The sequence below is a fragment of the Macrobrachium nipponense genome, chromosome 23 (genome assembly GCF_015104395.2).
Source record: "Macrobrachium nipponense isolate FS-2020 chromosome 23, ASM1510439v2, whole genome shotgun sequence".
In the NCBI taxonomy this organism is placed as follows: domain Eukaryota; kingdom Metazoa; phylum Arthropoda; class Malacostraca; order Decapoda; family Palaemonidae; genus Macrobrachium; species Macrobrachium nipponense.
In genome coordinates, this window is record NC_061090.1 from 46,618,471 (window position 1) to 46,645,184 (window position 26,714).

At 42.1% G+C, this 26,714-nt stretch overlaps 1 protein-coding gene across 5 annotated transcripts in view; it reads left to right on the forward strand.

Annotated features, from left to right (window-relative positions):
- The window catches only part of LOC135200289 (riboflavin kinase-like), a gene marked incomplete at its 5' end in the record, with an annotated part of 343,009 nt that overhangs the window by 91,676 nt on the left and 224,619 nt on the right, over positions 1-26,714 (forward strand).

Here is a 26,714-nt window from a genome sequence, read left to right on the forward strand (position 1 = left end):
ATCTGACTACCAGGATGTTTCTCCACTAGCAAGTGATCTCTGGGGGAAAACGGATGTCATTGAACACAAAATACGGTCTAAGGACAAACATAAAGCTATATACGTACCTTCATATAGACTCCCAATGAAATTTCAAAATAGAGATAAATGACGAAGTAATAGGAGTCATTAGGAAATCAAATAGCCCATATAATTTTCCCTTAAACGTTATGTAAAAAAAGATCGGACTTGGCATATCTGCGTAGATTTTTGTCGCTTAAAAGAGGAAACGATTCCCGATCATTTTCCAGTGCCATGTACCGACGATATCTCATCTTTGTTAGGTCAGAATAAATTTTTCACCAGCTTGAACTTACTTGAAGGCTTTCACCAGATACCATTAGCTATGTGAGTGTACCTCATACACCGCCTTCAGCACACTCAGGGGACATTATCAATTTTTACATATGCCTCCGGCTTACGTTGCGCCCCAATTACAATACAGTGTTCCCCCCGTATTCGCGTTCTCCGGATTCGCGGACTCACACATTCGCGGATTTTTCTTTGGAATCTATCTAGAAATTATTCGCGGACGGACTCGCCCATTCGCGGAATTTTCCAACGAAAATAATCACTAATTAGTGTATTTTGATTGTTTATTTTCATGACTAAATACATTTTTATGATATGATTTACTAATTTCAAATATTAATTTTGATTAATACTGTATTAGTAAGTTTAATATTTTAAATGATATCAACTATAATAAAAATAATAATTCTCTCGTTCATCTCCTCTCTCTCTCTCTCTACTACAAAAGATGTATGTTTTTTTGTGTGATAAATAATGATTTATTATTTCAATATAATATAATTTATACAGCAATAATAACAATTCATTAAAGAAAATACCATAGTGAAATAGTAAAGATTTTAGCTTATAAATTTTAAAAAAATTATGAAGAACGAAGGAAATCCCAGTCAGATTCTCTCTCTAACTCAAGGTACTAAAACTCAGATATACGTATCAGTAAGTGACCGGAGGGGGAAGGAGCTGATTTGGGGCTGCCATCACGTGGGCATGAAAATTTCCACCCCCCCCCCCTCTCTCTCTCTCTCTCTCTCTCATCTCTTTTACTGAGATGAGAGATTTTTATGGTACATATATGCGTAATATGTTTAATATAAATTCATTAAGAAAATACTAAAGTGAATGAGCAAGATTTTAGTTTTATAAATAAAAAGAATTACGTAAGAAGATGTGAAAGAAAATGCTCATTACCCGCATCTCTCTCTCAGAATTCCAGTAGCAAGCCGAGTTGGCTGGGGTCCAACAACTGTGCTGCCATATCTTACGATAATGTAAACTCTCTCTCTCTTTTACTGAGATGAGAGAATTTCTATGGTACATGTGTATGTTTATTAATATTTTTGCATAATAATAATAATAGTAATATAACTATATTCAAAATTCATATGTGATAGTATTTTAAAGAAGTACAATAATCTATCCACTTCACTCTTTTAAATAAGGACAACCCTCTCTCTCTCTCTCTCTCTCTCTCTCTCTCTCTCTCTCTCTCTCCTCTCTCTCTCTCTCTCTGCTATTGGCTGTTTATATATTTCTAATGGTAAAATGTTTAAGATTACTTTAAAATGATATTAATAATACCAATTCAATTGTATATTTGATGTAGGATAATACTTAAATAAACATTTGGTATTTGTGACTTCACATTTCCATTGTTCCATTGTAAAAAGAAAATGGATGTCTCAAATAGTAACAGCATGAAAGAAAACGTGCATGACTGAATACTTATGGGGGGACTGAATTATTTTCACATACGTAATTAAGTCATTTCAGGACGTACATAGTTATGTATTTATGTATATTTGATGAAGGATGGTCTTTAAGGGATACTTTGGTATTTGCATGTTTAGGATAGGGGTTTATGAGCATTTTTAGAGGGGATTCCAAACATTCGCGGATTTTAACTATTCGCGGGGGGGGGGGGGGGGGTCTGGTACACATCCCCCGCGAATATGGGGGGACCACTGTATAGTGTTTGGAGACTTTTAGGGGATACCTTACATGCCTATATGGTTGGTCTTGTAATCTTTTCTAATACCTTAGAAGTACATTCGCATAAACTAGAGCTAGTGCTACAGAGACAAGACAAATAATCTCAGAGTAAAATATCCAAATGTGAGTTTCAAAAACCGAGCATGTTTATTTAGGTTTTATGTGTCTAGTCAAGGTCTTAAAGTAATCCATGGTAAGGTGTCGGCTATTCATAACTTCTGGTACAGCACTTTTGCGCTGTAGTGGGTATTACAATCGTATGTAAATATGTAACTCTTCAATCATGACAGCTCCTTTAACAGATCTTACGAAGAAGGGCGTAGATTTATTATGGTCTGAAAAGCATCAACAGGCATTCGATATCTTAAAGTTGTAATTATGCAGTTCACCTATCTTAAAAATCCCTGAATTAAATAAGGAATTTTTTTTTACTGCAACAGACGCCTCAGACCAAGGGGTAAGAAGGGTACTACTTCAGCAATATGATAAACAGTTCTTTCCTATAGCTTATTATTCACGTAAACTAAAGCCCTCTGAAAGTAAGTATGCAGTAATAGGCGAGGAAGGGCTATGGAATCGTTAACTCACTAGTACATTTTAAGTTCATATTCTACGGCTATCCTGTTAAAGTCCTTGGTGACCATAAGTCCCTTACCGAGTTTTTCAAAGGCTTTAATCACAGTCCCAAAGGAACTCGGTGGCATATGATCATTCAGGTCTTTGGAGCCAAGTTAAGATATCTACCTGGGAAAGCAATTATCATAGCTGACACATTATCCTGCAATCCCGCACCATCCTGTAAGGAACCATTAGTTGGACTAAAAGATATAGAAACATCCGTGCCTATTGTTAAAAACGTATCTAAACAAGAAAATTCATTAGCCCAAGAGATCGTGAACATTGAATACCTGGGTTGGAGCGCTGAACTGTTACAAACCGAACAAAACAAGGGTCAGCAGCTAAGCAAAACAATAAACACTTCGAACGGAAACCTTAAAAGCAAAAGTATATTTAAAGTATGTGTATCAGAATTATGTAATCAAATGTAATATTATATGTAGGTCCGTGACGAGGAAAATCCAAAGAACACAGCAGTTGACTAACGACCAGGTAGTAGTAGTAATCTCTTTTCTGGGATCGACCTGTGTCTGCCGATGAAAAATCCCTGTAACTCATTTTTCTAGTATAAATAAACTCTATAATATACCAGAGAAAAAGCTAATATGGTTATGCTGAAGTTACTACCCTCAGCACGATCACCCAAAGGGTGTCGGTATAAGTATAGGGGCGCTGTGTTACCACAAACCACAGATCTTCTGCCATTTAGAAGGTTCCCTTCAAAATCCCCCTCTTTGGTGAGAGCCGTTACAACGAAATCCCACCACCCGTCTCCGCTCGCCACTACTACTAATACCCACGCGCTACAATTCTCATTCCTGTAAATAGAGTCGTGCGATTCAGGCTGTGAAATTTTTACGCTCTATTAATCTGTGAATATTGGATTCATCCTAACAATTATGAGTGCTCAAGCTTCTTCTGCTTCAAAGTTGAGTACCCCAATTTGGTTTTATGGCATAATTATGTTAATTAAGTATGCTATTGGCCTTGGCCCCTCAAAATATAAGTTGGGGGTGCGATTGCCTGGACCGCCATTTTGAGCGTCGGCATAGCTACAGCGAATTCCGCACGACATGTTTCAGATTATATATATAGGCTTAGCTTTAGTTATAAAGTATTAAAAGGCAATATTTCTGTTAATACAGATATCGGTTGCATTTCACGTTAATATGGCTTATATACTAGCAATATAAATATGCGGTGCTCGTGAGCCCGTCTCGAATCTAGGCTAGTCTCACAATGATAACCATATTTGATCCTTAATTGGATACATGGTTAAATTACCCCTAGTTAGCTTAAATTAATAAGCCTAGTGAGCTTAAGAGTAGTTTTTCTCGTCCTAACGTCGTAGATCTAAAAAATGATTTAGCTAAGTGCGGTCGAGTGAAATGTCCCATTACAATAGGAATTTAAGGGATACCAGGGGATTTGTAGATTAGTACTAGATATATAGAGATAACTCCTATGCACCTTATGTTATGTTATTGTAATTAGTCTAAATAAAATACCCTAAGTAATGGTATTATGTGCCTAGCCTAGCTGGATAACCTCCTGACCGGGTTGGACCACTTCGATCGCGACGAGCCACGGCCAGTCAGCAAAAAACATATAGGCTACATAGCCTATGAGTGGTACCCAGCTTGGACCAGGGGTAGAGCCAGGCAACATGACCTATTACAAACAAACCTCTAATAATTTCTTTATCTCTGGAGCCTCGGCGAACAGAGTATACATTTAATGGAATATTTAGAGGCAGGGTATAAACGTAATAGTACGTGAAGTTCGGTATTGCTGGACTTCAACTGATTCATTCCTTGCTTCGGCAACTATAGAGGTAAGCCATTATCTAATATACAATGGCTTCTCAGTCGATGTTCTATAAATATAGGCGAACTGTCCGCTTCTTCGGCATCGACGAAGTTCGGCGTATATGTTTAAGCATGCCTCTTAAGTGAAATTATCAGTTTATGCTATTACACTGTTTTTTTATGGTTATAAGCCTCTTTAAGATAAGCCAATTATTATTAATATTACATCGGTTTCGGAATATTTCGGTAACGAATTATTTCGCCGACAACTTAGAAAACAAAGTGTTTCTAGAAAACTTTAGCAGTTACGTCGGTACGGAATATTTCGAAAACTAAATATTCCACCGACATCAATCTACAAACTTACGAGTTTTTGATCAAGTTGTCTATAACTAGTATTAAGTCGGTTCCGAACTATTTCGGTGATGAAATAATTCGTCAACAAGTTTAAACGACATCAAAACTTACGAGTTTTAATTTAGTTGTGGATAACTTGTACTATGTCGGTCCCGAAGTATTTCGGTAACGAAATACTTCCCCGACAGATAAAAACAATGCATGAGTTCTCTAGAGATACTTTAATGCATGTCTAGACGAAATACTTTGGCGACGAAATATTTCGCTAATAATTTCAACACCACAGGGAAGAAACTCATTGAGAATTTTCACATTACAGGTGGTCCGTTGCCAGGCGGAGGGATGCCCCGCAACGTTGAACAACCCATTTGGCCACGTAGTTTGCAGGACGCATGCGAACTGCGCCATACAACTGGATAACTACGTGGTCTGGCATCCGGATGCTTGTATGATTTGTTATGACCTGGTGACCATCATGTCTAATGAACAGGTAAGAACATCACGAATTTGGCTTAGTTATTTTAAGAAATTTAGTCATAAGTATTCTAGCTTGAGTAATGGATCCGCCACTAAAACGAACGTTAATTACAGACTGATCCGGCTGCCTACCACGATGCTAGGGTGTCCCTTCGCAAGTGGGTAGGGGGGTTTGGCAAGAATGTTCCCAAAGGCCAACCATACGTCCTAGATGCGGACCTCTGCGCTATGATTTTTTCAGGGGCCACACTGACCACGGCAGTGGCCAGGGATATTGGCAGACCCCTCATCGAAGCTATATGTGCTGGAACTGTGACCACCATGGAGGAGCAGCAAGAGCTCATGGACGATGTGGCGGGGATTAATATCAACGCCGAACCTATGGTCACGGAGGAACAGGTAGGTGGGGAGGTGAGTGGAGCGAGTTCCATTCCTAGTCCTTCTCCTTCCCTTGCTTCTTCTTCATCCTTCAAGGGTTTTTTGAAGCCCGTTGCAAAACAAGGAATACAGTCAGTAATTCCTAAAGTCAAAAAGACTTTAAAGAAGGCTACGAAGTCTGTTCCGCCAGCGGCGAAGGAGTTGTCTTCGGCGTCACAGCCGTCGACATCATCCGTCAATGTGCCTGCTGCCATAAGTCCTTCCCCTACCCAAGGGACAGGAACATTCTCAAAGGCGGCGGAACAGTCCTTCGATCCAGTAGACTTTACTAACCAGCTGTTAGCCAAGGTCGCTGGAATAATCGATCAAAAGATAGATGCACGCCTCGGGTCAACACCGGACATCCCCAGTCAGGCTCTCTCGTCACTGACAGAGAAAATGAAGCCTATTGAGGAGATGCTCTCCGGTCTCCTTCGCTCTGGAACACCAGCCCTATCAATGATGGTTCCGGATGCCTCAAAACTACCCCCATTTGAGAATGATAATCCTTGGAGGTTGGCCCTGCATGCTCTCTTCGTAGATGGGAGATTGACTATTGAGGGGTGTGGGTCACGACCCATCGAAGACTATGAGCTCTTCCCACACGATATGCAGTTCCCGTTCCCGGGCTTTGTCAGACTAGCAAAACATGCGCTATTCAGAGTGGACAAAGTTCCGAAAGAAACGGTAATCTTCCCAAGAGAACAGGCCCAAGCTGCCTGGGTCCGTTGTCTGTCTGAGTTGAACTGTGTCAATACTAAATTGACACCGCACAAAGGGAAGTATACGATGTTCGTCACTCCCGAAGGGATTCCATCACCTTGTACATCTAAGGTGGCGGAGTTGACGCTACAAGCCATAGTTGAGGACAAGCCAATGCCAGTCCTGAGGGAAACAGAGCCTACATCTGTTCTGTTGCCCACGGGGCTGGACGCTTGGAATAACGCTCCGGGTATATTACTTCAGGTAAATTGGAACCGGATTGCGCTTTGGACTTGTTTTCCGAGAAACTACCCAAACTCCCCCGACCATATGATCAAGGCGGAGTTTGAGGCAAGGACCAAGTTAGCCAGATATATCAACTCCGTCACATCGGCGGAGTTGTTAGCAACTACATATGAGGATGAGCAAGTCTTTTGAGTTCTGACGAAATCTCTACTACAGACCTTTCAGACAGACTTGTATGACTTTGCTATAGCAAGAAGGGCCTGTAGAAAACATGTCTTAGCTGGGGCTACAGTTAAACATGAGCCCAACAGACTCATTAAATCTTCCATTTGGGGAGAAACCCTCTTCCCCAAAGAGGAAGTAAATAACATCCTCCATGAGGCAGCCAGGGCTAACCAGAGTCTTAGAGTGAGGTGGGGTCTTCCCTTCAAACGGCAACATGATGCGCCTTCTCATCAACAGCCTAAAAAGAAAGCAAGAAGGTATAACCCTTATCAGACGGCCCGTCCTCAAGGATATATGCAGGCAGTGCCGTCCACCTCAAAGGCAATAGCACCACAACAATATGTTCTAGTCCAGCCCCCTCGGAACCTCAACCTTCAACTTCATCTCAGGTTGTGACTTCCCCAGCATTTAATCCTGGATATGAGGCGAGAGGTAATTTTCGCCCATATAGAGGACATGCTGGGAGTAATCGAGCCAGAGGAGGCTCTCGATTGCGAGGCGGAGCCAGAGGGAGAGGATTCCGAGGAGGGAGAGGATCTAGATCAGCAACCAACCAGTGAGATCTCCCAGGTAGGGGGGAGATTGTTCCTATTCAGGGGTCGATGGACCTTCAGTCCATGGGCCCACAGTATAATATCAAAAGGTCTAGGCTGGAAGTGGGAGAAGGGCCCTCCCCCTCCTGTCAGCTTCTTCCAAAAACCAACAGAGGACCTCTTAGAGTATACAAAGGATCTTCTTCAGAAACGCGCCATAAAGAGGGTGAAGAGCATAAGGTTCCAAGCACGTTTGTTCAGTGTGCCAAAGAAGGACTCAAACAAAAGACGAGTAATCCTGGACTTGTCTCGGCTGAATTCCTACATTCACTGCAACAAGTTCCATATGCTGACAATCTCACAGGTACGGACCTTACTTCCCCGTGGGGCCGTCACCACCTCTATAGATCTTACAGACGCTTACTATCACGTCCCAATAGCCAGAAACTTCTCTCCGTACCTAGGGTTCAAACTAGGCAAGAAAGCCTACTCATTCAAAGTAATGCCCTTCGGACTCAATGTAGCACCCAGGGTGTTCACAAAATTAGGAGAGACAGTAGTTCAGGAATTGAGGAAGAAAGGAATACTGTTAGTAGCCTACCTGGACGATTGGTTAATATGGGCGAACAACGAAGCAGAGTGTCGAAGGTCGACATCCAAAGTACTGAAATTCCTAAAATTTTTAGGGTTTCAAGTAAACATGGCAAAATCCAGACTGACTCCAGCATCTCACTTCCAATGGTTAGGGATTCAGTGGGATCTGAAGAAACACAAACTATCTCTACCGCCCAAAAAGGTCAAAGAGATAGTAAAAGCTACAAAACGCTTTATCAAAAACAGACAGTCATCTCGAAGGGAGCAGGAGAGAATCCTAGGCTCTCTTCAATTCACATCAGTGACAGATGTTCTATTAAAAACCAAATTAAAAGATATCAATCAGGTTTGGAGATCAAGAGCAAATCTCAAATTCAGGGACAAAGTTTCAAGAATCCCAGATATTCTAAAAAAGATACTTCTCCCATGGAAAGAACAATGGAACCTATCCAAATCAGTTCCGCTGCAATTTCCTCCTCCATCTCTTATCATCCACACAGATGCATCTCTGAGTGGTTGGGGGGGATATTCACCCCTCAAGAAAGTTCAAGGAACATGGTCAGAAACATTCCGTCGATTCCACATCAATGTATTGGAAGCGATGGCAGTGTTCTCAACATTGAGAAAATTACAACCGTCCAAGAAGATCCACATTCGAATCGTATCGGACAGCTTTACAGTAGTCCATTGCATAAACAGAAGAGGATCCAAATCCAACAAGTTGAATCATGTAATGATAGCAATATTCCTCATAGCGGAAAAGAACCACTGGCATCTGTCAGCGATTCATCTGGCAGGGGTAAGAAATGTAGTAGCAGACGCCTTGTCCAGAATGACCCCACTAGAATCGGAATGGTCACTGGACAACAAGTCATTCAAATGGATCACAACTCAGATTCCGGGACTACAGGTGGACCTCTTTGTCTCGGAGTCCAATCACAAGTTAGCTTGTTATGTAGCTCCCAACATAGACATCAATGCCTTTGCGATCGATGCAATGTCTCTAGACTGGAACAAATGGGAGAGAATTTATCTTTTTCCTCCAGTGAACCTCCTATTGAAGGTACTACACAAACTAAGATCATTCAAAGGCCAGCTGGCACTAGTGGCACCCAACTGGCCGAGGAGCAATTGGTATCCCCTTATCATGGAGATGAAACTCAAACCCCAGAAGATTCCATCCCCAAATCTAACACAGATAGTACAAACGCAAACTGTGTCAGCTTCCTCAAGAATTCTGAGTGCCCTAACTTTATGGACTTCATGAAGTTTGCAGCACAAAAGGAAGCAAACATAGATCCATTAAATATTCTGTTTGTAGAATCAGATAAGAGAGATTCTACAATTAGACAATATGATTCTGCAGTGAAAAAATTGGCTATATTTTTGAAAGATATGAATATTCAAAAAATGGATACAAATCCTACAATTTCTTTCTTTAGATCATTACATGAAAAAGGCTTAGCTGCCAGCACTAATACCACAATTAAATCTGCCCTAAGAAAGATTTTTCAAGTAGGTTTCAATATTAATTTAGCGGACACATACTTTTCCTCTATTCCAAAAGCATGTGCATGTTTGAGACCAACTAGTCGTCCTCAATCTATATCATGGTTTTTGGACGATGTTCTTAAACTCACATCAGATTTAGACAATGATAATTGTTCTTATTCAGCACTACTAAGAAAAACGCTATTTTTGGTAGCTCTGGCTTCTGGAGCTAGAATCTCTGAATTGTCAGCCCTGTCTAGGGATCCAGGACATGTGGAATTCCTACCATCTGGAAAAGTTTTACTTTCACCAGATAGACAATTTTTAGCAAAAAATGAAGATCCACAAAATAGGTGGACACCTTGGGAAATTCTACCTCTTCCAGAAGATAAAACATTATGTCCTGTTCATACACTAAAATCCTTTATGTCCAGAACATCTCAAATAACATCGGGCCCTCTTTTTATTAGAGAGAAAGGGGGCACGATAACTCTAAGAGGAATTAGGCAACAGATACTTTATTTTATTAAACAAGCTAATCCGGATTCAGTCCCACATGTCCATGATATCCGAGCAGTTGCCACCTCAACTAATTATTTTCAAAACATGAAGTTTGAGGACCTTAAAAAGTACACAGGTTGGAAGTCCCCAGCAGTGTTCAAGCGCCACTACCTAAAAAATCTACAGGCCCTAAAATTTTCAGCAGTGGCAGCTGGGGTTGTGGTTGTTCCTGAAGAACAAACTGGCAGTTCTCCTTAGAAACCTTTGAATAGAACTATTCCTTTTACTATCTCCCTTTGCATGACCCTTCTACCTGCATGACTCGCTCACACTCTCCACCATACTTTTTTTCCGGACCGGGCTAGACATTTGTTATTGATCCCGCTACCGAATTATTGTATACAAGTGTACATATGTATAGATTAACCTATTGTACTATTATAATAGTACTAGAATATTTTCCTTGGTCTTATGAGACATATTAAGCCCAATGTACTGAGAGGGTATAATTCCACTGATTTTGATAATGTTATGGTTAATTGTAAATTAAGAAATTTACTTATCATTACAATAATTTTAATACTAGTTATAAGTTATATAATTAACAATAAGAATTAAAACTGTTTATAACTTCTTATGCTGGGTATTATTAACCCTATTTATATATATAATTTAGACTAAAACTTGTATAACATTCTCTGGTATGTTTTCATCAGCAGACACAGGTCGATCCCAGAAAAGGGATTTTGACGTAGGAAAAATCTATTTCTGTGGGAAGACCTGTGTCACCCGATGAACCCTAACCCTATTAACATTCTCTTCCCACCCTGACTAATCCAAGTTTGTAGAACTATTTTCAGGAATGAGAATTGTAGCGCGTGGGTATTAGTAGTAGTGGCGAGCGGAGACGGGTGGTGGGATTTCGTTGTAACGGCTCTCACCAAAGAGGGGGATTTTGAAGGGAACCTTCTAAATGGCAGAAGATCTGTGGTTTGTGGTAACACAGCGCCCCTATACTTATACCGACACCCTTTGGGTGATTGCGCTGAGGGTAGTAACTTCAGCATAACCATGTTAGCTTTTTCTCTGGTATATTATAGAGTTTATTTATATTAACAAAATGAGTTACAGGGATTTTTCATTGGGCGACACAGGTCTGCCCCCAGAAATAGATTTTTCCTACGTCAAAATCCCTTTATACCAATCGTCCTAAACTGGTTGCATTCCAATCCATTACATGGTCATCCAGGGTTCTCTATTATGTCACAGAAAGCCAAATCACTATTTTACTGGTCTACAATGCTTACAGATATAAAAAGCACATAACTAATTGTAACTCGTGTCATGAAAATAAGGGACACACTAAGACATCTGTCAGTTTAAGGACCTATCCTGTATCAAATCAATCCTTGAAAGAATACACGTAGAATTATTAACAGAGTTACGAGTCTGACAGAGGAAATAAACACCTCTTAGTGTTGAATAGTTGCCTTGACACGTTATATAAAATTAATAGCACTAAAAAACAAGCACCGCAATTGAGTGCGCTAGGAATATTTATGAGTGCTAAATCAGTAAACATGGAATTCAACACATGACAATCTGACTCGGGTGGTGTAAATCAATAATCTCTTACTCGTTGTGTGAATTCCTTTCCATTAAGAAAACCAATAATATATTTTATCACCCAGAGTCAATAGGTTTAGTAGAACTGATAAATATGAAAGTGTCATGTCCTACGAGTTACACTCGTGACATTGGATCCAAACTGGATTATAGCGGTTCTCGCGGTTTTAAATACCTTTATCATTCATATCTTGTATCTATAGAAATGATACCGCAAGTAGCCTTTTACGGTTTGCCGCTAGAACACATTTCCACATATTCAAGCCAACCATTAATTTATCAAATATATAAAAAATATATATATATGAATAAATAAATAAATACAAAGTATGGATACAAGTGGAGTCGATATAATACACTCGGTAAGAAGTTGGAAGGGTTACAAATTATAATAAAAAAGGAATCACAACAAAATCAATAAGCAAAACATAACCATATGCAGCAAGTGTTTATAAAATATCCAAATATATATGCGTAAAGATTTGAACTCTAACTTAACGCTTTAGTAACGACAAATAAACTAAAAGTTCAAACACATATCAAAACCTACTAGCATATTGTCTGTCACGGTGGTTTATATTTGTAGTCAATGAAAAAGAAAAAGAATAAGAAATAAAAATAAAAGGGATTTTGACGTAAGGAAAAATCTATTTCTGGGCGATTGGTTCGTGTCGCCCCAGCGAAAATATCCCTTTAATCCATTATTTCTAAGGTAAATGAACTAACAAATACCAGAGAATAAATAAAATAAAGAAAAAGGTCAGTATAACTGACTCGCTCACCCTCCAAGAGGGCGTCGGTATGAACACTAGGGCGAGTGAGACCACTACCACGAACCTCTTACCAATAGAAATCTCCTACGACAAAACCCCCACAAGAGGGGAGCCGACCCACAGAATGGGCAGCAAGTACTACTACTCCACCCCACGCTACCGACTGCTGCGCCTCTGGTGGCCAGCCTGAGTTAGCAGACATCTTTGAGCGCAGGGATGGGTAGGGTGGGATTTCGCTGGGCGACACGAACCAATCGCCCAGAAATAGATTTTTCCTTACGTCAAAATCCCTTTTCTTGGCTCAGTTCGTGTCGCTGCGCGAAATCGTACCAGAGAATTAGCACAAGATTGTAAATGAAAATAAATAAGGTCTCAATAAAACTTAAAATAAAATAGATTATTATAATTGCAAGAAAATATATATACACAATTGTTTATACAATTTAGAAAAATAATACTTAAGATTAGCTTAAAGTTAACATATATGTACAGGGCTTACATGGAATATATGTTGAACTTAACATCTGTGTATACTTATTACATACAATAGTAAATAAAGCAATTATAATAAATAAAATGATTCTGAACAAACTTAGAATACAATATAGTAAATAAATTTATATATGTTATATGATAAATAAATTTATAGATCTTAATAGACAAAACCCATAACCATTGTAAATGGAGATGTGTCACCCTAGCATAAAAATAAGGGGACCACATCATAGAAATCATTATATACAATCAATTGTGGGTGACCCTAGCAAAAAAATAAGGGACACCCACTGTACCATCACAAGAGCAGCTAAGACTCAAGGTAGACGTAGATGAACATGGTAGGTATAGACAAACTGTTGACTGAGATAGGTAGAAAGGAGATCTGGATCTTCAACTTAAGATTAAGCAGAGTCGGGGGAAACTATGTTACCCGCCGCAACTGCTGAAAATTTCAGAGATTCCAAGGACTTAAAGTAATGACGCTTAAATACTGTCGGCGATTTCCATCCAGTATACTTTTTCAAATCATCAAAATTCATGTGTTGGAAATAGTTAATTGAGGTGGCAACTGCCCTGACATCATGAGCTTTAGGGAAGGAATCAGGGTAGGCTTGTTTAATAAAGTACAGGATCTGTTGCCTGATACCTTTAATTGATAAAGTACCACCTTTTTCTCTCCTAAAGAGAGGACCCGAAGAGGATGAGGATGTCCTGACAGAAAGGCTCGTAAGGTCGTTACTGGACAAAGAGAAACATCTTGAGGAAGGGGTATAACCTTCCACGGTTCCCACCTCAACAAAGGATCCTCATTCTTTGCTAAAAAGCTACGATCCGGGGAAAGTAGAACTTCCCCTGAGGGAAGAAATTCTATATGATTCGGATCTCTGGATAACGCCGACAGTTCTGAAATTCTAGCTCCTGAAGCCAAGCTTAATAAAAATAGAGTTTTTCTTAAGAGCATTATAAATGAACATGTCGTATTGTCTGTTTCTGAAGCCAGCTTTAGAACATCATTCCAAGAACCAACGACACTGACGTAGGCCTTACTGAAGGTCTAAGTCTAGCACAAGCCTTGGGAATAGACGAGAAGTAAGAATCTGTCAAGTCTATGTTGAAACCGAGTTGAAAAATCTTCTTCAAGGCTGACTTGTTTGTCGTAATAGTGCTAGCTGCTAAGCCTTTTTCGAATAAAGATCTGAAAAAGGATATAGCTGAATTGTGATTGTCATGATTCTAATGTCTGATTCTCTCAGAAGATTGCCAACTTTTTGACTGCAGCATCATACTGTCTCAAAGTTGAATCTCTTTTATCAGATTCCAAGAAAAGAATATTTCGTGGATCGATATCTGCATCTCTTTTAGCCACAAACTTCATGAAGTCCATAAAGTTAGGGTTTTGAGAATTCCTGAGGAAGCGAACACAGTCTTCATTTGTACTGACTGGGAGAGCCTGGGAGTTGGGCATCCGAAGGAGGACGAAGACCCAGTTCCAGAATCAGAGGGTACCAGTTGCTCTTCGGCCAGTCTGGGGCTACTAGAGCTACTTGACCCTTGAACGTCCTGAGTTTGTTCAGTACCTTCAGGAGAAGATTCACTGGAGGAAAGACATAAATCTTCTCCCAGTTGTTCCAATCTATGGACAGGGCGTCCGTGGCATAGGCCAGAGGGTCCAGGTTGGGGGCCACATAACATGGAAGTGTCGCTTCAGCTTGTGGTTCGCTTGAGATGCAAATAGATCTACTTGCAGACCTGGAACCCTCCGGAGAATCCATTGGAACGAACTGTTGTCCAGTGACCATTCCGACTCCAGAGGAACTGAGCGGGATAGAGCATCTGCTATGACGTTTCTCACTCCAGCTATATGGGTGGAGGAGAGGTGCCAACTGAACTTGTCCGCCAGAGAGAAGATGGCTACCATGACATGATTCAGATGTCTTGACTTGGACGCCTCCCTGTTTATACAATGAACTACCACTGCGCTGTCCAGAACTAACTTTATGTGAGAGTTCTTTGGCGGACGTAACCTCTTCAGAGTCAAGAACACCGCCATTGCTTCCAATACATTTATGTGAAGCTGGCGGAACTGAGGTGACCAGGTTCCTTGAACCTTCTTGAACTGAGAATATCTCCCCAGCCGCTTAATGAAGCGTCTGTGGGGATGGTAATCCCCGGAGGAGGAAACTGAAGGGGTACTGATATGGACAGGTTCTTCAATTTTGCCCAAGGGCGCAGACGATTCCGTAGAATCTGTGGGATTGATGACAACTTGTCCCTGGATCTGACATTTGCGCATGAGCGCTAGATTCTGGTTAGGTCTTTCAGTTTGGCTTTCATCAAGATGTTTGTCACTGAGGCAAATTGGAGGGAACCCAGGATTCTTTCCTGGCTTCTCCTTGAAGCATATTTGTGCTTTAGAAATTGCTTTACTGACTTCGCTATTTCTTTTCTCTTGGCTGATGAATCGACAGAGTATAGGAGGATAGATTCCATTGAATGCCCAGCCACTGAAAGTTGGACTCCGGAGTGAGTCTTGACTTTGTTCTGTTTATCTTGAACCCCAGGATACTCTAGGAACTGGATTACTTTCAGTGTGGCTTTGTGACATTCCTCGACTGTTGGAGCCCAAATCAAACCAATCGTCGAGATACGCTACTACCATTATCCCTTGAGACCTCAGTTTTAGCCGACTACTTCCGCCAACTTCGGACCCTGGGTGCCACGTTTAGACCGAAGGGAACTACCTTGAAGGAGAATGCTTGATCTCCTATCTTGAAGCCCAGATAAGGGCGAAAGTGTCTTGCAATAGGATATGATAGTATGCGTCTGTAAGATCGATAGAGGTGGTGACGGCCCCACGGGGAAGTAAGGTCCGCACCTGCGAGATAGTCAGCATTTGAACTTGTCGCAGCGAATGGCCAAGTTTAAGCGGGGAAAACAAGTCTAAGATTACCCTTCTTTTTTTGTGAGCCTTTCTTTGGCACGCTGAATAAGCGACCTTGAAACTTTAATCTGTTGACTCTGCTATTGCTTCTTTCTGAAGGAGGTCCTCCGCATACTCCGTCATTTCTTTGATGGAAGTTGAAGGAATGGTCTGGATGGAGGAGGATCCGCAATCCAACTCCAACCCAGGCCTTTTGACACAATGCTCTGTGCCCAATTGCTAAATCCCCACCGATGCCGGAAGAGAAACAGCACTCCCTCCTACCTTCGAGCTCTCACTGTTGCTGGGTTGAGTGACCTCCGCGGCCTCCACGGAAGTGTTTTCCCTGTTGAGAGACCTTCCTGATCCTCTCTGACGAAAAGGATCCCTAGCTCTTCCTCCCCTGCCAAAACCGGTCATAGTTCTGAAAGGCCTGGCCCTCGAACACTTGGTTAAAGGCTGGGGAGACAGCGTAGGAGGTGGAAGGCTGAGGCTGGGGGAAAATCACATAAATAGGTTGTGACTGAGCCTTAGAAGTAGAGGGTTGGGCTGATTGTACCATAGGTACAGCCGAAACAGCCTGGGTAAAAACGTTGCTGCCTTCTTTTGGTAAGGCTGGTAACGTTTGAAGTTCTGAGACTTACCTTTTGCAGCTTGGTCTTGGCGTCTCTTAGCTGTGAGACCCCAACGATCTTTAAGGCTCTGGTTGAGCCTTGTTGCTTCAGCTTGGACCTCCTTGACCATCGACTCAGGAAAGAGGTCTGCCCCCCAGATGTTGGAGGAAAGCAACTTATTCGGCTCATGACGAATAGTTGCTTCCTGGAGGACATGCTTCCGGCAGTTAATCCTAGCTGTAGCAAACTCAAACATATCAGACTGGACAGTATGGTCTGGGGATTAGTCAGGAGCTTGAAGAGCGGCTCTGAAGCATAAGAATAGCCACTACTTCCGTCATTGCCATGGTATTCATGGACCTGGCAAGCCTAGACTTGGCCTCAAATTCAGCTTGAATGAGGCTGTCAGGAAGCCTAGGCAGCTTCTCGCCGAACTGATCCATAGCACAGTCTGGTTTGAGCTTGCCAGCTGAAAAGGTGTTAGGCAAATCTTCCCACAATTCTCCAAGTGAAGGGAGCAAAGGAGATGTGGGGTCTGCTTCCCTTAATTGAGGTAACGATTCACCTTTCTGGGCAGCTGGAATGGTGACCGTTGCTATCTTGGTAAGGAAGGGAAGAGGAGTTCCCTCCTCCATCGTAAAAATGGTGAAGGGACTCTTTAAAGGCTTGTATTCCGTGTTAGAACAATCCATTTCCTCTAAACACCTGGAAGCCATTCTCTTAAAGGCTTGTATTCTCGTGTTAGAACAATCCATTTCCTCTAAACACCTGAGCCATTCTCTTTGAGCCTGGTCACGTGAGTAGAGGACTGTCTCCTTCGGTACCTTATCTTCTCTAGGTCATCGGGCTGCGTCAGTAATAATTCTGGCGTAGCCAATGAAACGAACGGTTTGGCAGGCCCTCCGGGTAGAACTCGAAAGTCCTCAATCCTTCGAGTACCACATTAACCGGAATAGAGATAAGGCTGTCCTGGAAAGGGGCGTATGACGCCACTCTCCAGGGGTTGGTTTGTTCATAGAGAACGGAGGCAGAGAGTCATGAGGTGGAAGCTGAAGCAGTTCAGCACCGAAAGCTGGAGGAGTAGCTAGAGGGGCCTGATTAAGTCCGGCGATTATATTGTCCTGGGACGTAATCCTATCGGACAACCGGAGAACATCTGCTCCATGCTGCCCTTTTCCTCAGAGAGCCGACCAAGTTCTCCCAATTTGTGTTAGCAACAATCCAGCATTGGGATCCAAAGCCGGAGCTGCTGCGGAGGTAGAGGGATAACTTGGAACAGGTACCAAGGGGAGAGAGAGACTGCCGGCTCAGCCGGAGTATGGGGCCTCTCCTTGGAAGACCTGCTCTTAGAGGACTTCGAGCTGAAGCAGAAGCTCTAGACTTCTCTGCTGCGGGGTTTGCAGCCGGAGACTTACGAGATGTTGATGCCGACGAAGTCTTTTTGGACGACGACGACGTCTTTTTTGGAGGGTTTTCTGTACCCTCTGGCCCTTCACTTAGGTTTCACCGAAGCATCGGGTGAAGCATAAAGGAGCTCAGCTCCTGTAAAGCCTTGGAAGGAAGCTGGAGAATTAGCAGGAGAAGAAGATCCAGTGGCGCGGCCCAAGGGAAGCCCTTGGACGTCCAACGTACCTAACTCGACCAACAGATCGTCAACACCTACCATCGGTTCTACATTTAAATCCAGTGTCAACGACTTCCGATGAGATATCATGGCCTGGGTCCTTTATCGAAGTGGCGATCTGCTGTTGGATCGCCGCCATAGTCGGGCTGCTTCTGCCGGGTTTGAAGTAACAATCGAACTTGCCGCCGGGGAACAGCAGGACAGCCATCCTCTTCTCCAGGATGTAGGGCTGTCCCTTGGCGGCGTTCTTCCCGAATCCGCCGACCCAAGCCCTTCAGGGTTGCCAGAGCGGTCTCTAATAACGGCAGCAGCCTGGAAGAGAGGGCGTTCATTAGTTTTAAGTTTAAACTTAAAAATTAAACCTTAAACTAAGACTAGGCTTAACCTAAAGTTATCGGGGATGAATACCCAAACATAAAAAAGAGAGTTAAGCTAAAATAAAAGATTAAAATTAAACTTAAGATCTAAAACAGTCATTGGAATTCATGTACAGAGTTGGAAATACTTACCCCGTCTAAGAACTGACTCACGAGATCGTAACAGATAGTGCAGGTTTCGTGGAAATAACCAGACCTGCAGATTCCCATGCGGAGTCGCGCACGGAGCGTGGGACCTGCAGACTTCATGTCCACAGGGGTCCTGGAGCATGGCGTTGCATCCCGGATGCTCACAGTTGGTGGTCTGTAAGTGAAAGGATACATGAGTACCATAAAAGACATCACTACAGGCTAATAGAACTCCGATGCATGCCAGAGAGCGAAAAAATTTTGGGCATAACCCCTCCCTTACGCCTGAATAGGCTATAACCCCGGAGTGATCCGGTGTGACAACGGAGGTAAGGGAGGAACCCGGCTTAAGCTAGCTTAAATTAAACTTATGATTAGCTTAAATAAACTTAAATTACACTTAGCATAAATAACACTAAATTCCGGATGGTTCCGGTCGCGGTAGGTGTTCGTCTCCCGGTATACCGACGAGACGGGATGGTTAGTTAAAAGACCAACTGTACGCCTGAGGTCCGCCCGCAAGCGGGGAACCAGCTCCCTTCCTCGTGATTGACGGAGCTCCGGTAAGATAAAAAAATAAAAAAAGCACCGGACAATCCGGGAACCAAGGAGCGAGAGGGCGAAACAGATTCGAGCAAACATCGGGGCAACAGAGCAACAAAGGAGGGGGAAGGCCAATCCCCTACCCAGTCACAAACAAAGAGCACCGTGAAGCAGAGAGAACGGTCAAGTCCAGTCCTGTGTCTGTCCAGCCTCCCTACTCCTCCGCGTAGGGAGAGAGAGAGGCAGGCCCGGGTGGAGCAAGCGAGGACGGACCTCCCTCTCCCTCCCCGGCTCTATGGGAGAGCGGGAGGAGGGCAGGGTGACTGGACGGGCGCCTGGCTGCATTGCGATCACATGGTGACACAAGCGGTAAAACACACAAAAAACATAGCCTAGGTTAATGCAACCAAACTAATCAGCGAGATGCTATCGTAGATGCAACAAAACTGATGAGAGGAAGCAACAAAACTGATGGGGACCATGATATACTGAACCTAGGCTACTCTAACGTGCCAGACGCAGTAGGCTAACCTAAAATACACAAAATCACTAAAAATTAAATTAAAATTAAAAAAAGTTAGGAAAATAAAACAGTAGGAGAAAAAATCCAGGAGTGTACGACTAACCCGAGAGAAAGTCTACCACTCAAAGCTAGCCGGGGCCGATACTAAGAGCTGTAGCTAGGGTCTGGATAGAAACTAAATGCCTACGCAAGGTAAAAGAAGACATGCATTCATGACATAAACCAAGTAGGCTGGACCCCTAATATAATGTAGATAACTAGTAATAGAGCGTAAAGTAAAAGGGAAGGTTCTAGGTATGGAAGACCAAGAACGAACCCGCCACGAGGCAGAACAATGCCGCCATGCTTCCGGCCGCGAGCCAGTATTTATACCTAAAAAACGGCAAATACTGACTCAAAAGCTGGAAAAAACTAAGTAGGAACTTACGGAATACTTAACTTAGCTGATGCGATGGCTGAACGCTCCATAATTAGATAAAAATCCATCACAAAGGGGTCACGAAAACCAGAGAGGCAAAAAAGTACGTCTTATAAGGCACGTGCTAACGTAAAGGATGGCCACCAGAGGCGCAGCAGTCGGTAGCGTGGGTTGGAGTAGTAGTACTTGCTGCCCATTCTGTGGGTCGGCTCCCCTCTTGTGGGGGTTTTGTCGTAGGAGATTTCTATTGGTAAGAGGTTCGTGGTAGTGGTCTCACTCGCCCTAGTGTTCATACCGACGCCCTCTGGAGGGTGAGCGCCAGTCAGTTATACTGACCTTTTCTTTATTTATTTATTCTCTGGTATTTGTTAGTTCATTTACCTTAGAAATAATGGATTAAAGGGATATTTCGCGCAGCGACACGAACTGAGCCCAGAAAAGAAATTTTAAAGTCAGGAAGTCAAGAAGTGAAAATGTATATCTATGTGAATGATCCTATATGGATCTTACAGGGTAAATAATATATATAGAATTTGTATGGAAACCTTTTCATTAGTTTGAATAAGGAATATCTAATTTAACATAAGTAATTACATATATTTTACAATCTTGCAGATTTCCAACATGAAACTAATATTATATTGTTCAATTTTGGTACTGTTTTTTTCAGACATTCTTCTCATGTGGGTGGAGTATTAAAACAAAAAATATCATTTGAAAGTACTAAAGTCGTATTTATTACAGCAAGTAACGTAACTCTTAAGCTGGTGATGAGGCCATCAGTCCTGAAGGTGCCTGGCGCGTTTGCCGAATCATCATTGTTCCTTTAAACCTCGATAAACCGCTTGCACAGGCTTCATCTGTAGTGTGTGTTGTCTCGTGCTTGCAAAGCAGGTTGGCTGGAGAGAGGAATGCTTAGCTCATGAACTTCACATGTGGTTCATGGGTCACGATGACATGACATAGCCATAACCTATTCTTATCCATGTGTGCAATGCAACTTTAGTTAAGGAATTGCAATCGTTTCAAAATTAATGAACAAAATAAGCAAACAGAATTTCTATAACATCAAAATGAATTAATTTTTCTGAACCTCATACACAATTAGTCAATAAATCAGCTTATGACATTGGTAAACGGACATTTTGAAGTGTCAGGTCATGGAGATGAAATATTTACTTGCAACACTAGCATATTACAATTCAAGTAAATCACATTCACGGGAAAATGTCACATTTTCTTGATAAACCCAAAGTTTGTATAAAAATTAGTTACATAGTGGGTTCTTTCGTAGCATCTCCTGCCTAAAAATTAACCTCAGAGGATGCGCACGAAAAAATTGAATATGAACCTTTTGTTAGGGGCACATAGGATTGGATTTTATCACAGCTTAATTTCAGTAAGCGTAGAGAAATACAGAATCATGATTAATATTCTCTTTGACTCTTATGTTGCCTGGCAGTCTTACAAATAGCTCCATTTCACTTCTTTGTCTAGTAACTTACTACCAGTAATATAGAATTTTCTTTGGGATTGTATTGATATCTGTTAATATAGATATTTTTTACGGTCATCAGAGACCTGGATAGGTTCACTCATTGTTATAATGCCATGGATAAAAAAAGTTTGTACAGCTGACTCTTTTGAATTCCATAAAATATCAGCGAATTCATGTGGGTTAAATCTAGTCCTTAACGGCTTTCTCCCTCCCGTATTTGGATGTTGTCTGAATTTACTTTGCCTTGTGACAAGTATAATTTCACTTACAAGCTGATTAATGGAACCTGGTTACAGTACCCTGCAGTACGAGAGTTTCACATCGCATGCCCGGACAGATCGTCTACAGATTCAAAACCCATTCGTCGCTGCAGACAACAGCAATGAAGTAACAACTGCCTACAATGTGAAGGGAATAAGCACCATCGTAAGGGAACAAGCTTATTTCGTGGACTTCTTGGACCGACACCCGTATCCCGTCGTTAATCTCGTTTTAATGCGGAATGCTCTGGCGGCTGTCGGAAATTGACTAAAAAGGGACATACTTCCGACAATTACGACCGAAGAGGATATTCAGCTATACATTTGCTGGCGCAGGACTCTTGCTGGGGATGATTTTATTCATTGCGAAATATTCGTATGGCATAGGATGTAGAGGAGAAGTATGGGCGCAAAATAGAACGTCGGACCCTGCCCAGGCAATTTCCTCTTGTTTTTAACCATTTGGAATTGGCCATTTCATTTGGCTATAGGTGGTTGTCTGGAACTGTGTAATGGACGAAAAGTTGTTCGAAATGCTAGAATGTGCAGTGGATATAACCTCGGTCATGTATCCTATATATAAAGTATCATGTATCCTATATATATAAATTATCATAAATGACAGAATCGAAATATATCTGTGCATGTACGCATTAGGAATCTATTTAAAGTGCACCTAGATTAATCACTTAGATTAGTCATTTATGTTAATCAGTTGTATTAAGTGCACATATATTGATCATAATTATATGAACCCATATATATATATGTATGAATAAATCAGGTAGCCTATAATCAATCTGTTACCTTTTATCTTACCAATAACTGCAGTTAGTATATGGGTTAACGAATCAGTTAGCATAAAAATTAATAATTTTTATCACTTCATATATGAATTTTTATCAGTTAAAATATGATTTTTATCATGTTAATCTTTATTTTATGCAATTATCAGAGTACATTAGTATTTTCTTTAGCATATGTATCTTAATGAGATGAAGTGAAAAACTGTATCAGTATATATCACGTGATCACTATTATTTACGAATATCATCATATGCATATGTCTTATATCTTATTACTTGAATCTGTATTTGTGTACACCATGAATTTTTTTTTACTTATAAGTATTTTCTATATATCTATATATATTCACCATAATGTCTGTATCACACTCCTATAAGTCAAATGCAAGTCAAGCTTGAGTAATATTCAGTGGTTGGTTTTGTAGCCGACCGAGCTTTTATGTAAGTGTTACATAATAAAAATATGGAATGTTATTCCATATATATAAAAAAGCTAAAACTGTGATTAATTAAAACCAGTGACCCAAGAGGTCAACTAGATTGCTTGCAGGAATGTGATCAGACCAGATACGATAAAGTAGGCTAAGATGACGTATATGATAAAGTAGGCTAAGATGACGTGTATATTCAGTCAGTGTCTAGTGCCGTCAACTGTGGTCATTCATTTGTTTGAAAACATTAGTCCAAGCTTCCTGCTTGAGACAACTACCGTGACCTATAATTCAAACGGCCTACATGACTTGTAATCTATGTCATCTGTGTATATGTTCGTATGTTCGAGCTACTGTCTGCTTCCTTTATGAATTGTAAACTAGATTGTAGAGAAGCGATCAAGCCATTGTCATTAGAAGACCTGTCCATTTTTATCTGAGCTTCATAATGTAGAATCCAATCGGTCATCATCATTGGGCAGACTTGTACAGTTTCATCTTATTATCTCAGAAGAATAGATGTATTTTTTGTACTCAGTGTTTTGTACTAGAACCTATCATCATGAGTTTAACATATCTCTGTCGTCATAACCACAGAAGATATGGACTTCGTAAGTTATCAGCAAGCCCCAAGACACTCCAATGAGTATGGAAGTCAGAACCAACCGACTTAGCGTAAGATTATCGCAAGTCTAACATAACCTCACAGGGTGCCTTATTATACAAGACAACAGCCCTTAGATGTATAGTCCTGGATTTATCAGTATGCAGTCCTGATTGTTATCTTGACTTTTCTTAGAGTGCAATGAGTGAAGGATTAGGAAGTGATCATTTTCCAATCTTTATTAATGTAGTAGGTGAAATTGCTACACCAAGATAACCTCGTTGGATTCTGGATAAAGCCAACTGGGCATTATTCAAAACCCTAATTTTTTTAGAAATGGATATCGAGGATTTCCTGTCCCTGGATGATGTCCTGCTCCCCAGAAGACAATTCCTCGTACAACTGGAAAATTTAAAAGAAAGCCAGTTCCTTCGTGGAACCTTCAATATCAAATAGCTTGTAAAGCAATGCGAGCAGCTTTTACGCGCTATTCCAGAAATAAATTTTCCTATTATTTAATCTTATTTAAGAAGGCACGAGCCAGATTTCGATACCAAGTGAAACAAGCCTAACGTCAGTCATGGGTAGATTTTATCTCAAAAATTAATTGGAAAGTCTGGAATAAAATAAGATTGCATATGTACCAACACCTCCACCTGTGTTATTAGTAAATGGAAACATGATTGCCAATCTTGAGGATGTTAGTGAGGTTTTTGCTGATGATTTTGCTAATGTTTCATCTAAAAACCCAAGCTCACCTTACTATGAAAAAGGGATTTTGACACAAAGATGGTGAATGGGCTCTTGAAAGCCTGAAGCTTGGTGTTTGTACAATCCCATTCTTCGAGGCATCTAACCCATTCCCTCTGGGCTTGATCCCAACTGTAAATGACAGTTTCCTTCGGGATCCTATCTTCCCTCCTCAATGCCGCCTCCGTCAATCGAGCGTAGCCCATGAAAGGTGGTTGGAGATTGACGGGGTGGAACTCAAAGTCCTCAATTCTTCGAGTTCCACAATCGGGGATAGAAATCATCCCATCCTTGAAGGGGGCAAAGGCTGCGACCCTCTAAGGATTGCTCATGGTGAAGGAAGGGAGAGTATTATAGTCCGGCATGGGTGTTACTCCGGCACCTGCCTGAGGAAGAACTGCTGGGGGATTCTCCCTAAGGCCCGCCAACAGGTTTTCCTGGTTTGTCAGTCGCTCCGATATGTTTTGGATTGACTGACCCGACTCCTCAAATGAGGTGGAGATGCGTGCAAGCATCTGATCCAGCCTGTCGTTCATCATAGAACCGACTAGATTGCCCACCTGTTGCATCACACCTGCGGTGAATGCCTCGGCATCAAAGGGACTAGAGTCCCTGACCGATGCGGGAGTCTTAGGACGCGCTCCGGTGGACGTCGAAGGCTCTGGCTCAGAGGGAGCACGAGCCTTCTCGTTAGAGGACTTGCCTCTAGACCCTTTTGAGTAAGAAGTCGAAGAAGACTTCGATTTCTCTGCTCCGGGATGGTGAGCCGGAGTCTTATGAGATGACAAGGACGAGGTCTTCTTAGAAGACGTCCTCTTCAGGGTCTTCTGCTCCCGCTTCCCTTTCACTTTAGGGATAGCTGAAGCTGATGACATCCTAGCCGGAATGTCCGACTCAGAAAAGCCTTGAAAAGAAGAAGAAGAAGGAACAGGGGACGAAGATCCAGATAAGCCCAAGGGAAGCCCTTGGGCTCCTAGCAAACCTACCTCAACTAATAGATCACTCTCTCCTACCGTCATCGGCTCTACATTTAGGTCAAGAGTCGCAACGTCCTCGGCGATCTCCGGGGCCCCTTGTTCCGCCAATGCCTGCGCCACCTGTTGTTGAATAGCAGCGATGCACGGAGTTGCCGCTGCTGGGTCGACGTAACCGGTCGACTTGCCGCCTGGGAAGAGGCGGACAGCCATACTCTTGTCCAGGATGTATGGCTGCCCCTTGGAGACGTTCTTCCCTAAGCCTCCTACCCAGGCCCTCAAGGTAGCCGACGTGTCGTCCTTCACGAAGGCAGCCTGAAATAAAGGGTCATTGTAATCCTTACAACGAAGCCCCGAAGATATGTGATTAACACTTAAGACTAAGTCATACTTATATATCTTAACATATGCTTTTATAACAGTATATACCAAAAACAGATACAAGTATATTACACTGGTATATACTTACTCCGGCAGTAAACTGATCCACCAGATCATAACAGATGGAGCAGGCCTTGTGATGCCATACAATCAAATCATTATGGCGGAGAGCGCAGGGAGCGCATGGGTCCTGCAGGATGGCGTTGCACCCCGCCTCTTAACAGTTGGTAGCCTGTAAGTGAACAGATACATAAGTATCGGCAGTTACTAACAGGGCTAACCTGCTAAGAGATATGAAGCTCCGCTGTATGCTGGAGTGAAAATTTTATTCTGGGCATAATCCTCTCCTGTACTCTGTGAGAGAAAGTCCATAGGACGTGGTAAACTGGTCCGAAAAACTCCGGAGCGAAGATTTCCGCCGAACCAGTTACCTGCTCATATACCGAGAGTACACCGAGGTGAGGGTACAATCACAGCGGAGAGACACGAGAAGATTACCCAAGTAAATAAACTTAAATTAGAACAAAACAAAATAAAATAAATAATAAACAAGGCAAGCGAAGCGTAGCTCCGCCGTAAAAAACTTTCGCAAGCAGACAGAGAACCCGGATGGTGAGCGGGTGCTCCGCCGGACTAGCGGAAGTGGCAACAGAACTATGAATCATAAAATGTGAATACAGAGGGATGCATGTCAAGGCTACTCTCTGCTACCCACCAAGGAGCTGGCGGAGCCAGCGAGTCCGCCGAATAACGGATGGGGAGGAGAGAGGAGAGAGCTACAGAGAGAATCGAAGAGGACCCAGTGCAAGCTGGCGGGGTGGCCAACCCAACCCGAACGCACGGGGTACCCCCCCCCCCCTGAAACTCATGGAGAGAACGGTAAATAACCCAGACTCAGGACCCCCCCTTGTCCATAACTCCCGTATCCTCCCTGG